Source organism: Lepidochelys kempii, chromosome 1 (assembly GCF_965140265.1).
Source record: "Lepidochelys kempii isolate rLepKem1 chromosome 1, rLepKem1.hap2, whole genome shotgun sequence".
NCBI classification, from domain to species: Eukaryota; Metazoa; Chordata; order Testudines; family Cheloniidae; genus Lepidochelys; species Lepidochelys kempii.
In genome coordinates, this window is record NC_133256.1 from 285,861,855 (window position 1) to 285,876,322 (window position 14,468).

At 43.8% G+C, this 14,468-nt stretch overlaps 1 protein-coding gene and 1 long non-coding RNA gene across 8 annotated transcripts in view; one reads left to right on the forward strand and one right to left on the reverse strand.

Moving 5' to 3' along the window:
• The window catches only part of FRS2 (fibroblast growth factor receptor substrate 2), an 81,006-nt gene extending 78,033 nt beyond the window's left edge, over window positions 1-2,973 (reverse strand). For all 6 annotated transcript variants that reach the window (XM_073327810.1, XM_073327808.1, XM_073327807.1 and 3 more), the window contains exon 1: window positions 2,798-2,973. The gene's annotated coding sequence lies outside the window, so the exon portion shown is untranslated. The remainder of the gene's footprint in view (window positions 1-2,797) is intronic.
• Window positions 2,974-3,036: 63 nt separating this feature from the next.
• Window positions 3,037-14,468, forward strand: part of LOC140905123 (uncharacterized) — a 39,774-nt gene continuing 28,342 nt past the window's right edge. For both annotated transcript variants that reach the window (XR_012156760.1, XR_012156761.1), the window contains exon 1: window positions 3,037-3,706. This is a non-coding gene — a long non-coding RNA (uncharacterized lncRNA). The remainder of the gene's footprint in view (window positions 3,707-14,468) is intronic.

The following is a 14,468-nucleotide window of genomic DNA, read 5'->3' on the forward strand; positions in this document are numbered from 1 at the left end:
AAATGCTGCAAATTTACATGCTTAATTTTACGAACCCGAATAGCCTGACTGACTTCAAAGGAACTACAGTGTAAAAGTGTTTGCAGGACAGATTATACTAACACAAATGTTAATATACATTAAGTGTCAAATATTTTATTTTTCCTGACAAAAATGATTGGCAACAGACAGGATCAGCACTTATTTATTTTTGAGTTATTTTTAATGTTAAAAGATGGCAAAATGGCAAACATGAATCAGTGGTAGAGTACTTGTGAAGACAAAGAAATGAAGTAGTTGAACATAGTAAGTCAAAACAAGCTAGAACTATTTATAGACTACTTAATAAACAGACAGGGGGAATTTGCCCCTAAATAAATATAAATATATTTCGGTTAGGTATGTCTTTTCATACATGTGTACATACAGGATTACTTTTTGGTACATCTTGAAAATCCTCTCCCCACCTACCTAAGTCAGATGACTCTGTTATTTGTCACTTATCAGTCTGAGTGCTGAATTACTTTTAGTCTCAAAGTAGTGCTTGCGGGCAGCTCTGCAGGGGGATGACCCTGGGAAGGATCAGGTTGCCCTCTAATGAGCTGATTAGCCTTGCTACTCTGAGCATACATAATTTCACCACATTTTCAGGTAAAATTAGATTAAACTTCTTTCCACCACACTCATTTCAAATCTGAAGCCTTGATGACATTACAAAGAGATGGTCCACAGAAAAACTGCAGTATAATCTTAAACAACAAAATTGACCAACTTGTGTTTAAAATAAACAAGTATGAAAGTAAGCAAAAATCATGGAAAGACGTTTAGCTACACATATATTCGCAGGAATGTTGTTTCAATAAGCATTTTCATTTTTTATTGACACAGAATCATATGAACTAAGGGGTTGTTAGGTAAGGCGCGACATCCAAATTAGAGTCAAATAAGGAAGGGAACTAAATTTATGAATATTAGCATTGGACTGGTAAATTTATTCCAATATAAACATTTCCTTTTAAACAAAAAAACCCAGCAAATACATTTATAAAGCACTGTATGTTTTCAGTGCAGTATTTAACCAAGGAAAATACACAACAGAGTCAACTTGCAGAATTCTTGCTGACTTCAGTAGGAATACAGGGCATTTACTGGATCTGAACCCACATGTCTTAATACCAGAGCATCACAAATGCACCACAAAAACATGCAATATTGTATACAGTTCATCTCCCAAAAAGAAAAAAATGACAACATAGTTATCAGATCATAAAAATAGTATTTTAATGTAGAATGGCTACGAATATTTTAAAACTGTTTAAGATCAAAATAAGTTATTCAGAAAAACTATATGCACATTATGCTAGATGTCACTTACATATTAGTGTTCAGACAAAAGAGTTAAGTAGTTTTAGAGAAGTATAGTTACAAAAGTGTCATTAGGAAATGAAATCATCAGAAAAAAATACTAATACAAAATATTGTGGTTACACTGGAGAAAATGACAAATACAAAACTCTTCCCAATATTAAGTCTGACTTCTATTATTTACATGCACCGCAATTGAAAGGTATATCATTCTATGACTAAGTGTCAAATAAAATTTTAAGTGATACCTGAATATGATCATTGCTTTCTATGAATTGCCAATGAAAGGAAGATTAAAATTAGCTAAAAAAAATTCAAGACGTTAAAGCTCAGTATTGCAGACATAGCACTTACAAAGTTGCAAAACTGTCAGAGAACTGATTTAAACAAAAAGCTGGTCTAAACCTTAGCTATAGCAGACCTGGTGGTCCACTATAATTAACTAGGATGTGAGGCACCATTTGCACCGTTTAACTTTCTGAGGCCAATCCCCACCAAACTAATCCTAGCAGGAGATTACAAAAAGGGAATTTTCTACTTGAAATATATTCTGTTAAGTATAACATCTAATATATTTTCACCCACAGAGGATCATTTTTGGGTAAATTTTCAGAATCCTCTCCTCTCCCCACCCACATATATCAGACACTTGTGTTATTTTGGCACTAACTCATCAAACTAGCCAAACTCAGAATTAGTTTTGAGAGTCAGGAATAGCACCTTTAAAGTTCCAGGACTACTGGGCATTAATACACCACAATCAGGGGCATGCAACAGCAAATATACTAGTCCTAAAACGCACATTATAGAAGCAGTTAAAGCTACAGAGGGAACCTTGACAGGACACACAGGATAAGGCTGACCCAGCAGGCAAATCAGCTGGTGCATGGTCAGCAAGCTCAGGGACCACAACGTACAGGAGCTGCCTCCAGTAAGCCCTCAGTCAAGACAGCTTTAAGGGCTCACCTTTGTTTTCACGGTCATTTCTCACCTCTCCCCCCACCCCCACACACTCTATCCCCACTGGCAACACACGCAACGGCAGGTTAGCCCCCCCGCAAACCAAACCCAACCCCTCACCTGAGCCCTACACGGCGATGGTCTCCAGCCCTACGCTCGCATCAGCGACTTGCCAACCCCACGCCCAGGCCCCCAAGCACGGCGGCAGGTCCCAGCAGCGCCCCCTCCCCCCACTGACAGAAACACGTCCCCAGCCCGGCCCCCTCTCCCAGCGGCACGTCTCTCCCCCAGGGAAGCCCAGAACAGGGCCAATAGGGAGCAGCGGCTCCCGCAGCCCAGGACGCTCCCGCTGGCACGAGTCACCGCCAGGAAGAGCGGAGCGGAGCAGAACCGAGCCGGGCCCCAGGACGCTGCGCCCCCCGCCCCCAGAAGCCGGCTGCCGACACCCGGGGGAAGGCGCCGGGCGCAGAGCCGGGCCCTAACCAGCACTTACATTCTCCATGAGCCCAGGACTGGCCGCGAAACCGGCAGGGGCAGGACCGGGCCGAGCAGCCGGGGGCTGGGAGACCGCGGCGCTGGGTCCTTTCACAGCCCCAGGAACAACTGCAACTCTCGATAGCGGCAGCCGCAGGGCCTCGCTCTGGGCCGGACTCTGCCCGGGACAACTTCCGGGGCAAGCCCCACAACTACTTCCGGGGCCAGGGAGGGGGCGTGGTCCTGGGAGGGGGCCGGGGGCGTCTCTGGCGGGGAGCGCCCTGGCCTCATGCGGGGCGGGAGGAGCCGCTCGTTGGGAGTACGCGTTTGGGTAGCCGGAGCCTCGCTCTCACGCCAACGGTTGATCCCAAGTGCGGCCTGCCTGAGCTCATTTACATATTCCTACGTAACCCTGAACTCCCGTGCCCCGGCCGTCGCGCGCCCCAGCTGGGCTCGGGCAGGCTCCGGGAGCCGGCGTGTCACTGCCCTGCTGGCGCAGCCTGACTCGCCGTGCAAAACGCAGTGAGGCGCTTGGGCTGTGCGAGCGTCTGCTGGCTCACCTCATGCAGCCGCCGCCCCCGGAGACTCTGGTCCTCGCGGCGCGTTAAGAGCTGACAGTGGCTTTGATGGCGTAAAAGGCGCAGCCCATGCCTCAAAGAAATTGCTAAAGAAAACAGCTCAGCGGCCTGGGAGGAAGAACTAGGAATTCTGTGTGTGTCAGCTGCTGTTTTCCACAGCATGCATCCCATGAAGTGAGCGGTAGCTCAGGAAAGCTCATGCTCAAATAAATTGGTTAGTCTCTAAGGTGCCACAAATACTTGTTTTCTGCTGGGCACCAGAGAAGTGCGTTGCCAGGCCCGTTCCCGAGAAGGGCCGCCAGCAGTTTCCTTGTAGAAACTTCCTGATTTTGCAAGTTTGAAAAGATGAGGTACAAGGGGTTTTAATTTGCTTTTTTTATTACTTGTGACTGGGCACCAAGAAGTTGGTTTCTGTCGTGTTTAGATGTTGCTTTATAGTCTTCAAACACTGTACAAATGTATCTTCATGTTCTTTTTTTAACTGTTGATGTATAGAAAATTATAAAGAGGGAGCAATATAATTAATACAAGAAGATGAAAAAGGAGGAATGATGAAAATAGAAATGATGGGTATGTCTGCAGTGCAGTAGACACCCTCAGCTAGCTTCAGGGCTGTTTAAGTGTGGTGTAGAGCCGTGGTTTTCAATCTGGGATATCCTGGAAGTATGTAGAGGTCCTCTAGGGAGTATGTCAACTCATCTAGGTATTTGCCTAGTTTTGCAACAGGCTACATAAAAAGCACTAGCGAAGTCCGTACAAACTAAAATTTCATAGAATGACTTGTTTATGCTGCTCTATATACTATGTTATACGGTAAAGTAACATGTATACGCACTGTATTAGACATGTTCTATGTCATTTACTTATGCAGGCAAGCACGTTAATGAGATTGAAGTTGTCATGGAGTGTATGCAGTTGCAATGTAAAAATGGATAGAATTTTTTAAAACAAGCTGGAAGCAGTGGTAGTGGCGACTGAAAATAGTAAGAAATTGAAAATGACGGGGAAAAAAAATTGTCGCTTCTGCAAGGAATCTATTGCTTTTGGATTCATGTCTACAAATAGCAATCCACTTCAAGCTTTGTGTTTCCTTTGCAAAGAAACTCTGTCAAACAACAGTTTGAAGCTGGCACATTTGCCATGACGTCTGAAGACAAAACAACCTCTGTATGCGGATAAGCCAGTAGATTTTTTCAAAGAAAGCTTTGAGTTCCAGACTTGCCAGCTTAAAATGAAAAAAGCTTTTGTGAGCACTATACCATCTTCAAGCAGTGCAAATACGTTTTAAGTGAGGTGAAACTTAAGAGTATGCAAGACGAATCAGGCTCCTGAAAGGGGTACAGTAGGCTGGAAAGGTTGAGAACTACTGGTGTAGGGAGGTTCCAGCTCTGGTTTTATCCAGAGTTCTAGGATTCTCCCAACTCGCAGGATCCTAGAACTTTAGTGCCAGCCCAAATACTGCAATTAAACAGTCCCTTAGCCCAAGCCTGCATGAGCCAGCCATCGGTTTTTAATTTCAGTATAGACATACACAAAAAAGAGTCAAAGGTAAAGTGCACACCACACAGCTGGGCAGGGGCGGCGAGTTCTATGGGCCCATGGTGCCTGTGCTTCACCAATGTGAGAGCAGGGGGTCCAGCTTAACCAAAGTTTGGGGCCAGGTCCCTTCCCCAGCCTGGCCTGCCACTCCGGGAGTATCCCCCCTGGCCCTGCCTGCCGCTCCTCTGAGTATGCCCCATCCCCACTTGTCCTCGCTCCCTACCCCAGAGCCTCCTGCACACTGCGGAAGAGCTGATCACGGGAGGCAGGAGATTCTGGGAGGGTGGAGGAGGAGTTTATTGGCAGACAGGAGGCGCTGTGGGAGGAGGGGTGTGCTTGCTGCCAGTGGGTGCTAAGCATCTACTAGTTTTTTTCCGTGGTGCTCCAAGGCTGGAGCACCCATGGAGTCAGTACCTATGGAGCTGGAAGAAAATTCCTTCCTGACTTCAAATGCGGCAATTAGCTAGACCCTGAGCACGTGGGCAAGACCCACTAGCTGGAAACCTGCAAAAGAATTTTCTGTAGTAACTCTGAGCCCTCCCCATCTAGTGTCTCATAGCTGGAGATATTTGTTAACACCAGACACAGTAAAACAGAAGGTTTACTAGACAACAGGAACACAGTCTAAAACAGAGCTTGTAGGTACAGAGAACAGGACCTTTCAGTCAGGTCCGTCTTGGGGGGTAGGGAGCCCAGAGCCGCATCTGGGCCTCCCTCCATTTCCCCAGTTAGCTCCAAACTGAAACCCCCTCTAGTCATCTCACCCAGTCTTGCCCAGCCTCCCCCTGGCTCCTCCTCCAGCCTTTGTCCAGTTTCCTGAGCAAAGGTGTAACCTGGCCCCAACCCCCCTCCTGGGCTCAGGTTACATGCTCAGGTATCCTCCTTCAAGTGAAGTCACACCTGATATCCCCATCACCAATGCAGACAGTCCCAGTAAAACTTCCACGCAACATCCCCAGGTCAATACGCCCTACTCCGTCACAGTACCCCCACCAAATTTACAGATTCGTTAAAAATCCTTGCTGTTGGATTTGGAACTGCCACATGAAATTATTTTGGTATTTTTGGATGGTCCCCCAGTTTTCTCCCATTAAACTGTCTGAGTTTGACTTCCACTTCAGATGTGGCAATTTCTTTTTCCATATTCCTGTACCCATTAGCCAACCTGCCACTGTTGCTAAGCTCCTGATTACCCTTATTAAAACCCGAGGCATAGTATTTGTTTAAATGGTGGGCCATATCTAGATTATTTTTAATCTCTACCCTGTCCTCAGTGTTCTGCAGTCCACTTCTTTCCTTGTTTTCTTTTTATTTATATGACTAAAGAACCTTTCACTATTGGTTTTAATTTCCTTTGCAAGGTGCAGCTCTGTGAGGTGCAGCTAAGGCAAAATTTTCTTTTTTGAGATCACACTATTTTTACTTATAGATCATCCTGTAAGCAGGCTTGTTCTTTACAATCTAAAATGGACTATGAATGCGTGTGAAATTATTACCTCTTTTGACTCAAGCAGTTAGCCAATATTGAAGATCTTGCAGGTTGTTTCTCTTAGGAGAAATTGATGATGGAAGCAAGTATTTCTTTAATGCAATCTTGTTTATTTGCAAAGAATGTACACCAAGTCCTGTTTCACTGAACAGAGTGGGAAACAAACAACAGGAGGCAGTTTCTTTGCCAGGACTTCCAAGCCTCATTCCAGCCAATGCTCTGCACAAAAAGCTTTGTCTTTCTCTCAGGGCCACTTTACAAGTACTTCTCTCACTGTCTCCTTGGCTTTCTTGCTGCCTACTATGTCTGGATCTGGCTGCGAACACCTACAAACAACAATATCCAGCTCCCTGTGTTTGCATTCAGCCCCCAGCAAAACCCCTCCACCCACCTAGCTCTGTAACTAACTGGCCTTGCATGTGGCCTGTGTTTTGGGCAGTAGCTCTTATTGTTTCAGCTATCTTATCCAAAAGGGAGCTTAACTACGACTTACGTTTATCCTGAACGAATAGCAGCTCTCTCTCACCAACTTCAATGAGGTTTCTCCCAACTTTCATCATAACGTGATGTTCCCTTCTTTCTTGAGATTGCACTAAAAGTATGCATGAACGTGTGTAACTGAAGGATCTTTGCTCTGAGGTTACACTGAGAAATTGTCTTGGCAGATGTGTGCGGAACATACTTTAAGTTTTGTTTTGGCCAGGTTTCCCATTCATTTTCCCTAGGAGCCTGTGGAGCTTTGGATGATATGTGTAATGCTAAAACTAATTACTCTAATTTGCCCTTTGAAGTAGCATTTTATTGGCTGTACAGAAGCAAATAAGCTTATGCACTAAGTTACCAGATACATAAAGCTCTTAATATGTTAGCTAGTATGTTTCCATAATAGACTCTAATAAATAAATAGTGGGAAAAAGTCAGATGACTGATTCTAGAATCCAAAGCTATATTAATCAAACATTTGACATTGTACACATGCATTATCCACTTTTTCATTCCTTTAGAGATATATAGCTATATAATACCCCCCCATTTTATTACATTTTTCTCAAACATTAGGGTTGAATTTGGTAACAGCCAGAAAGAAAGGGCTGTAAATTGTAGGTACCAATTGACCACAATTTTAATGTGTGGAAATCTTGAAACCTTAAATAGATTTCCACAGCACTGAATGAAGTGTTTATGTATTGTCCCTGACAAAAAGAAAGAAATCACTGTCTCTTCTAATCGTGGGCCCAGCCCTGCATGCTTAAAATTAGTAGTTTTGCTATTCACTAGAAAACTGCACACCAAGCTATTGACAGTATAGAAAGGATAAGATGCCATTTAAAAAAATGAACAGAGTTTAATTAGAATATTTTGACAATTACGTTATTTAATTGTAAAAATATGTACAGTTACATATAAAAAACAAAGATTTCTAAAGAAACAAGAAGTTGCAATCTTGTTTATCTACTATCTGTTTCTGAGGCTCTTCTCCCAGATGTTTTAAGGTAAATTGTATTACTTATTGGAAATAAGTTTGTTGAAATTGGTTTAGTATGAAAAAGAATTGAATGTAATCCACTTAGTTTTTTGGGTTTTTTTACCCAAAATAGAACTTGTGTTAAAATAAATGTGAAAGTCTCCGGTTCCATTATACAATCATACTCTGCACAGCAATTTCTTTGTCAGAGACTTATGCATCAGCAGACAGAATTTCATGCTGTCAGGTACTGGTAACAGCAGAATGGCACCTCCTGTCCTACTGAGACACGCCAGAACCATTCAGTTACCAATATACTCATTCCCTCATGACAGAAATAAACCGCAGCCTCATGGTTACAATTCTAGCTATGTTTATTAGAAGTCTGGTGCTGCATTTGGCGAAAACAATTCAACAAAAAAATATATTTCTGAAAAAGGAGGTTTAAAATTATTTTTAAAACATATTTTATCAGCTATCTACTTAACTATTCTAAGACCCAATACTTTAAAGACCTGTTGTCCTGGAGCTGGTACACCCAGTCACATTTTGGGGGAGAGGTGAAGGGGCATTATGGCCTCACGGCTGAGTTTGAATGACCACCCCTAGTCTCGGGGCAGTGTGGCCTAATGTTTGGGGCTCGTCAAGGTGGTCCTCCTATGCCAGGCTGTGTGGCCTACCGGCCAGAGTCAATAGGATTGCCCTTACTGTTCGAGCTGTGTGGTCTAGCAGCCAGAGTCAATAGGGTTGGAGAGGTGGGCCGCCACCCCAGGGTGGGCAGTGGCCAGGGTAGGGGGACCCAGGTCCTTCCTACTCCACTGGGTCCCAACTCAGGGCCCTTGCGGTGGCAGGGTTGCCCGCCACCAGCTCAGCAAGTGAAACACACTAATCTAATCTATGGTTTTACAACCGATTCCCTGCAAAGTTTCCGTGAGTCTGCAGTTTGGCATCTTGGGGTTCCCATGGTCTCTCCTCCCTCTGTGGTATCAGGAGCCTGGGGTTCGTGGGTCAGCACAGTCTGGCTGGCCTTCGTGTCCCGAAGTGCCAGAATCCGCAGCACACCTCCACTCCCTCCAGCAGTCAGCCCAGACTGAGCAGAGTTACTCCCTTTTATATTCCGTTTCCAGATGGAGCATGCCCAGCAAGCCAGGCCGGGGTGACCTTCTCAGCCCACATAGTAGAATTAACCCCTGCGAAACCAGAGCCACACCTATACAACCCGCCACACCTATGCATGTGCTTAACTTTACATATGTGAGCAGTCCCATTCATACTACACATAAACTGATACATACATGAACTACAGAGTAAGATCAAACATTGTAAGTCTTTACATTAAAATAGCTTGATTTATTCTAATGCCTCTTAGACCCTGAGCCTGCAAAGATTTACCCAAATGTTCAGTCGTACTCTTCATGTGCATAAAGTAAAGCATGCGTGTAAGTCTTTGCAAGAATAGAGCCTAAGGCAATGAAAACTAACCATTGTTTTTATTTAAAGACTTTCACTGCTTAATCTTATTGTAGTTTATGAGTTTATAGCTAATAGCCTTTGTGCTAATCACTCAGAATATTTTGGGAGGATGAAAAAAATGTCCAGGTAAACAAATTTTCCGAGCGATTTAGCACATCCAGCAACCATGATGACTTTTCTGAGGTAACTGGAGTGGTTACACAACTTCACTGCTCTCGCTCTGATTTAAGGCCAGCTTGTTCTATTAAATATTGTATTTATGTGCTGGATTTGATTACAATTGAGAATTAAGTATTTTACTGACAATGAATCTATACCCCACCTATCAGTTTGTGGTGTACCACCTGTTTGTTTCTTTAAAAGTTTTTTTTCTTCTTCTGAACTAAAGATATATTTTCACATGTTTTGCTCTTTGAAGCGCTAATAATATTGGAAGAGCCAGGTATCCTGCAGGTGGGTACTATCTGAGCATCTGAATCTTGCTCTCCAAAAGCATCTCAATATCTGTTCCTGTTAATCTAGTCTTTTAGAGAAAAGACTGCCATTGTGTGGTGGTATTGTGATGGAAATTAGATTTACTTGGTGGACTAAACATTTTCACCTGTTTTAGCAAGTAGCCAATCCTGCACTCAAGAGAGCAGTCAAGCAGTATATAGGGTTTTATAACAGTGGGATTTATCTGTTTAAGAAATTGTTCCCCCTTCCTTTCCCAATTCTTGTCTGGGGTCTGAGGAAGAAGGGAATCTCTGAGAACTGCACACCAGAGAATGGGGTTTCCTGCAGTTTCCTTCTGTTTGTTTGCTTAGGGATTCCTGAGAATGAAACTTGTAAAGTGGGAGGAGGAGTGGGAGAGGTGAAGGAATACCAAGGACTTCTGAACGTTTTCCTTTTACTGTATAGTTTGTCTCATACCTGTAAATCCCTTCCACTGAAAGGATAAAGAATATTAAGTATAAAAGCATTTTGGGTAGACCTTGTAACAGCAGTGTCATGCAAAAGAATGTTTGGGATGAGAAATACGATTGATTTATTTAAAACACAGAAGGAACCATTTCTAAATTTCTCAGTGAAAAGGCTGAAGCTTTTGGTAAAACAGTGTTTAGCACAATCTCACCCATTCAGACACAGGCCTGAGCCAGAGGTGTGGAATTGCACCTAGGAAAAAAACAGACAAAACCAGTTCCTCTCAGCTCCACAGTGCACATGAAAGTGAGCAGATTGCATGCACAATGTTGCATGCAGCCTGCTCTGCCAGTGCATCTGACTTGCTTTGCTGGCCTTTAGGGGTGAAGGGAAGAAGCCTGGCACCTAGGGTGAGATCCGCAACAGGACGTTAGTGTTGCCGTGCTGAGCATCACACGGTGCCTAACTTTTAGGGCCTAGAAAAAAAAATATCACAGGAATAACACTGATCGACAAGGCCGAGTTAGACAGCTAGGCTCCTATACAATGAATGGGGAGAGAGAGCTTAGAAAACAATCCTCAAAGCAGTACATTAGGTGGGAAGCCATCTAAGCTAGTCAATGGGACATGTCAACTAGACGGGTGTGTGCTAAGCTCTGCCCCTCTCTCAGAGACAGGTGCCTAAATCTGGGCAGCACAGGGGCACCTATCTTGTGCAGAACCCAAAACAAAACAGCCAGGGAGTGGGGGAGAAGAAGGAGGAGGACCTCCTTTATAACCTTTAGCCTAGGGTACTCACCCAAGATGTGGAAGACCCCCAGTTGAAGTTTCCCCTCCTCCTGAGTGGGAGTGCCTAACCACTAGACTACAGAGTTATTCTAATTCTTTCTTTGATACCATTAACATTTCAGTATTCCACTGTTCAACTGGAGTGGAACAACTTCAACAGGAGAGAATGAGGGAGCCCCACATCAGACTGTTCCATTGCCTAGCAGTTTGGACACTCTCCTGAGAAGTGGCTGATCACATAGGTGCCGACTCTGTGGGTGCTCCGGTACTGGAGGACCCATGGGGAAAAACTGGTGGGTGCTCTGCACCCACCAGCAGCCAAGCTTCCCCCACCGGCCCCCCCCAGCTCACCTCTGCCTCCTCTCCTAAGCACGCCATGTCCCCGCTTCTCCTCCCAGGCTTCCACTGGGAAACAGCTTTTTCAAGGCATAACAAGCTGTGGGAAGGAGCGGGAACATGGAGTGCTCGGGGGGGAGGCTGGGAAGAGGTGGGGATTTGGGGAATGGGTCCCAATAGGGGCAGGGAGGGGGCAGAGTTGGGGAGGGGACTTTGGGGAAGGATTTGGAATGGGGGCAGGGCAGGGGCGGAGTCGGGGCGGGACCACCCACTGGTGCCAGGAGAAGTTGGCATCTATGGCTGATCACATTTCAAAACCCTTCTCCCACACAAGGAGGGAGTACTTGAACTGGGGGTTTCCCATACCATGTGTGAATACTCTAGCCAGTAGGCTAAAGATAAGGGAGGTTGCTGGCCTCCCCGCAGCTATTTTGTGTGAATTTGCCTGAGGGACCCAGTCCAGTAGGTGTGCTCAGAGACCGTGTACCTGACTGTGCCCTCACATGCAACTTGAGCAGCCAAATGCATATCTTTCCTGGGTTGACAATTGTTCTGAGCTTAGGTGGGAGATAGGTGTCTGGATGCCTATCATGAAACAGTAGAATGCATGCTTAGGCAGGAAACAGGGGCCTGGTTGCCTGTCATGTATACCAGTAGGTTGCAGGGCTGCTACGAACAGATCAGGCTTCTATATCAGATATGGTCTGGCTACAGAACTTCCTTCCCTCAGAGATATACACCAGATGTGTTCACCATAAGATCCTTTAATGCTCTGCCAAGCATGGCTGAGGTTAGCTTAAATAAGGTATGTTACACATATTGCCACCTTGTGGCTGTACAGTGGAATACAAATTAGCATTCCATTACTTCTCCCCCCAAAAGTTCTATATTCCTACCATTTACAAAATTTACACTGTCACACTATTTCTGAAGTTTGATACAGACTAGTCTGTCAAATGTATCTGAATCGGATTGGTTTTCTCACTACACAGCCCAAACATGTAACAACTTGATCATCTGGCTATCCATTAGTTGCAACAACAGCCTGTGATCAGTTTGGAATCCTTGAATCGTCATCTGCCATATGTAGAGTTTGTTCTGTTGATTGTTCTTTCTGAGGCACAAACTAGATATTGACAGTTTCTGTTGAACTCTCTACTGTTGGTCTTGATCACAAATGATCTGGTTGGCGAATTCTTTTTCTTTAGGACTGCTGGAGTTATCCATCCTTTTTCTCCATCCAATTGAACACAGACACAGTAACCAGGTTCTAGGCTCAGCAGTTCTCTAATTGAGCATCAACGTTGTAAAAGTGTTCATAAGCTCTTCTCCCCCAACTGTTACCCTAAAAATTGGAAGCTAATTAAATTACCTACAATTTTTTAAATTTAATAAAAAGGGTAAACAAGGTTGTGGCCTGCCCTAAAGGAATTACCAGAATATTACCAGGGGGCTTGTCTCTGACTCGTAGAGGGCTCCCCAGAGCAAGCTAGTCTTGTTAACCCCTGAAAGGACATGAATACAGCCTTCCGCTCAGGAATGGACACACAAACAGTAATTCTTCAAACAGAAATAATTGTTTCTTGAAGGAATTAGGTATTTACAGAAAAAGAAGAAGAAATGAGTAAAGCATGATAAAACATAATAGAATTACACTTTAAAATAAAGCAATGCGGCAAGTAAAAACATAGACTATATAAAATATAACAATGTAACCATTCACTTAACTCTATTTGACTTTTAACATTTAACATTCAACATGTAGCACTGAACATCCAATAAGCACTGGCCAAGGGACTATTAGATGGGTAGAGGAAGAGCTCACTAAGACCACTGGCATACAACTTTATTTACAGGAGAAACCCATACGTTCCTTGACAGTGAATAGAAGACTAGACTTACTTCTACTATTCTTAGATTCCTCTGAATCATCAATAAGGTCCTTCTGATCTGTGAAAAAAGGAAACGCTGTCTGCTGGTGCTTAATATTGTTTGCCACCAGAGAGAGACCAATGCTGCTGAGGCGAAAGCTGCCCTCTGGTGACAAATATGGAAGCCTGTTGGTCACTGCAGATGTTTGGTAGCTGCTGCTGGCAAAGACTGCTGGCTGAGTTGCTATGGCAGCTCTTATGCAAAGTAAGCTGCCATGGGATAAGAGGGAAGGTGCTCTCATGGATTGGTAACTGGTTAAAAGATAGGAAACAGAGGGTAGGAATAAATGGTCCTTTTTCAGAATGGAGAGAGGGCCCCAGGGGTCTGTTCTGAGACCAGTCCTATTCAACATATTCATAAATGATCTGGAAAAAGGGGTAAACAGTGAGGTGGCAAAATTTGCAGAGGATACAAAATTACTAAAGATAGTGAAGACGCAGGCAGACTGCAAAAACCTACAAAAGGATCTCTCAAAACTGGGTGACTGGGCAACAAAATGGCAGATGAAATTTAATGTTGATAAATGCAAAGTAATGCACATTGAAAAGCATAATCCCAACTATACATATAAAATGATGGGGTCTAAATTAGCTGTTACAACTCAAGAAAGAGATCTTGGAGTCATTATGGATAGTTCTCTGAAAACATCCACTCAATATGCAGCGGCAGTCAAAAAAGTGAACAGCATGCTGGGAATAATTAAGAAAGGGATAGATAATAGGACAGAAAATATCATGTTGCCTCTATATAAATCCATGAATACTGTGTACAGATGTGGTCATCCCATCTCAAAAAAGATATATTGGAATTGGAAAAGGTTCAGAAGAGGGCAACAAAAATTAGGGGTATGGAACGGCTTCCGTATGAGGAGAGAATAATAAGACTGGGCCTTTTCAGCTTGGAAAAGAGACAGCTAAAGGGAGATATGATTGAGGTCTATAAAATCATGACTGGTGTAGAGAAAGTAGATAAGGAAGTGTTGTTTACTACTTCTCATAACACAAGAACTAGGGGCTCACCAAATGAAATTAATAGGCAGCAGGTTTAAAACAAATAAAAGTAAGTATTTCTTCACACAATGCACAGCCAACCTGTGGAACTCCTTGCCAGAGGATGTTGTGAAGGCCAAGACCATAACAGGGTTCAAAAAAGAACTAGATAAATTCATGGAGGATAGGTCCATCAA